The sequence below is a fragment of the Miscanthus floridulus genome, chromosome 8 (assembly GCF_019320115.1).
Source record: "Miscanthus floridulus cultivar M001 chromosome 8, ASM1932011v1, whole genome shotgun sequence".
Lineage (NCBI taxonomy): Eukaryota > Viridiplantae > Streptophyta > Magnoliopsida > Poales > Poaceae > Miscanthus > Miscanthus floridulus.
The window spans coordinates 44,543,772-44,547,132 of NC_089587.1; the positions used below are offsets into that span (position 1 = coordinate 44,543,772).

The following is a 3,361-nucleotide window of genomic DNA, read 5'->3' on the forward strand; positions in this document are numbered from 1 at the left end:
TGTGCCTACCTGCCCATGTCTCGCCTATTACATCCGCCCGCAAGCACGTGGGCCCCGCCCGCGCTAGTGGGGACCATCTCCGCCTTCACGCGCCTAACATCGAGGCGAGACAACAGAAAAGGCGAGGAAGGAGAAGCAACACTCGATCTAGTTTTGAAACATCCAAATACAATAATTGCAACATACGTCTAAAAACAATGAAACATTTGAAACATGCATCTGAAACACTTGCAAAAACACCTAAAAACACTTGAAACCATTGTAAACATACACAACATCTAAATAAAACAATGCATCATATGCGTGAAAACATATGCAACAACCAGATAAACACACTTGCAACATACGTCGGAAAAAACAGATGAAACATTCAGAACAGGAGCTTGCAACAAACGTGTACAACCATTACAGCATGTGCAATATCCCGATCTACTTTTGCAACATCCGTATAAAACACTTGCAATATATCTCTGAAACATTTGAAATGCTTGAAACAAACGCTTGTAACATGCAGTTTCAGCACAAACATCTCCTTACTGCTTGGGAGGATGGAGGCTCGTCGGTATGTGGAGTTCGTCGGAGGCAGCGGCCTGGCGGTGCTTGTAGGCAGCGGCCTGGCAGGGCCAGTAGCCGAGCGCCGCGACTCTCAGGCGGTTGCACGCCTGGCAGGGCCGGCAACCGTGCTGCCGCGACTCGTAGGCAGCCGCGCATCAAAACCAGGAGAGGGCAGCTACGTGCCGCATCTTTTAGGGCTGGCAGTCGAGCGTCGCATGCGGGTGTGGAGCGAGGCGTGCAGGAGTTGATTTTGTTTTCTAGGCGAACGGCGCATGCGGCAGTGAGTGGAGCGAGGCGTCCGGCCTTCCAGATGTAGCATTACCGATAGTGGAAATGCGCTACCATATCCTCCTACTTGTGATTCCACTGTTCCTCAAGCAGAGGATCTAGATTCATCGGTGCAGTTTCCATTATGTTATTTTCTTTTTGACACAAAAAGAAGAAGAAAGCAAAAGAAAAAAGAGGAGCCACAATGGGCCTCCGTATGGGCCTTAATACTTTTTTACATAGTAGAGTAGCATGGCCCTGCTGACATGTCCAAGGCCCAATTGTCCTAGTCTGCTTCCTCTCAAAACAAATTGACCTAATCTGTTCGCTCTTCGCCGCCGTCATCATCGCCGCCGCCGCCTGCTACGGGTGTCTTTTGAAGCTTCGGTCGCCGAAACCACACCCTGCTTCCTTTCCGGCTGCTTCCTATTTTGAATCTCGCCTTCCCTTTCTCGTCATCAGTGTCTATAGGGCACGCGCTCCGCGCAGCCTTCGCGCCATCCTCCTCGCCATCGCCAGTCGCCACCAACATGTCGACGCCAACGACAGCTTCGACGTGTACTGCGGATACGGAGCAAGGCAAGCATGTCTTTGAGATCTTTGATTACAGCCAGCACAAGGGGATGGGTCACGAGATGCTCATGAGGTCACGAGATTACAGCCAGCACAAGGGATGCACAAGACATAGTTCAGGAAGTTCAACTCTGCTGATAATAGCAGGTTTGCTCCACAGACTGGCATGTTTATGGATCGGAGCACGTTCGAGTCGTCAGCTTACCTTGAGAATGATCGTCTCACCATCGAATGCATTATCAATGTAAAGAAATCACCACGCGTATCTACAACCAGACTCCTGAACAAAATTGAGGTGCCGCCATCCAACATCACGGTGCAACTTGGCAAGCTGTTAGATGCAGAGGAAGGTACAGATGTAACTTTCATTGTTGGCGGAGAGACTTTCGCAGCACACAAGATTATTCTCGCAATGAGGTCACCAGTTTTCAAGGCTCAGCTTTATGGGCCGGTGAGTGAGGCCAAGGCACAGCATGTAACAATCCAAGATATGCATGCTGGTGTGTTTAGTACCCTGCTGGATTTTATCTATGATGATTCTTTGTCTGTGGACTATTATCATGGTGGAGGCAGTAATAACTGTGAAATGATCTGGCATTTAATCGAGGCTGCTGACAGATATGCTGTGGACAGGCTGAGTTTAGTATGTCAAAGCATTCTTTGCGAGAACCTTGACGTGGAAAATGTGTCAACTACGTTGGTTTTAGCCTATCAGCATGGCTGCAACCGGCTTAAGGATGATTGCATTGAATTTATCACCAGTAAAAGTGTGATGGATGCAGTGGTGGCGACCCAAAGTTATAAGAATCTCAAGATAGCCTACCCTTCTGTGCTGTTAGAAGTATTTGAGAAGAAAATGGCGAAGTCCTGCAAAACATAAGCACCATCTGAACCTGTCCATTAGAGTGAGTTCTTGAATTATATAAATAGGATACCATATTTTGCTAGAGCAGCTTATATATTGCTGACAAACACGTGTTGAGGAATCTAAGATTGGGTAGGTTAGTTAGTTCTTATTTATGATAGAAGACACTCATTGTGTTGCAAAATCAGTGCGTCCCATGCTTGGTCTACTAATGTTTTTTATATATAACTTCAGAGCAATTTGCTGGTTTAATTATTTTTCAACTCCGAATGTGTGAATACTTTTAGTGTACATATTATTCTTGCTATGGAACATTCATTGTTTACAAAATTCTTTCTTCTTTTTTTTTTACTTTTTGTAGCAAAACTTGCATTAGTGGATACGCATGCAGACAGGCCATTTTTACATGTAATGTTATGGACTCATCCATTGCACATTATTGTTAAAAATAATAGTAGCATATTGTTGTAGGCTAGCAATATATATAAACAGGAATATAACTAACACTGTCACCGTGTTATTTTTTTCCTTCATAATATTTAATTTTAACCATTTATCTTTGCCAATAAACTCATTCCTCCACAGCAGTTGCATAATTTTAGAACGCTCATGTGCTTTGGACATATAGTTGCACAATAATTAGGATTTTGTAGATTAATGTTTTAAACTAATGAAACAAACTTCTAATTAAACCAAAGTAAATTATGATTTTTCTAGTGCATTGGAGTCCAACAATAATTATGATTTTGTAGATTAATGTTTTAAATTATTGAAACAAACCTCTAATTAAATAAAAGGGAATTATGATTTTTCTAGTGCACTGGAGTCCATGCATCCACCAAGAGCTGTGATTTTTGGATGGCATTGACCAGTAGCTAATTCGATCCTACACAATAACAGTATGGGATCTGATCTTTTTATTGAATTCCGTATTCAATTAAAACTAAACTAGTCTTGACTATGATTTTGTTTTTGTTGCCCTGACTTTAGATCAATTTTTGGAAAGTCACTAGTGACTTTCTTTCGCTGTGGACTTTTGTTAGTCTATAGTTAATGATGTTTCAGTTAGGACTGACATTAACATGCATTTTCCACTCAAAT

General features: G+C 43.0%; 1 pseudogene; it reads left to right on the forward strand.

Moving 5' to 3' along the window:
• Positions 1–548: 548 nt before the first annotated feature.
• Positions 549–2,275, forward strand: LOC136468969 (BTB/POZ and MATH domain-containing protein 1-like; annotated as a pseudogene).
• The last annotated feature ends 1,086 nt before the right edge of the window (positions 2,276–3,361 follow it).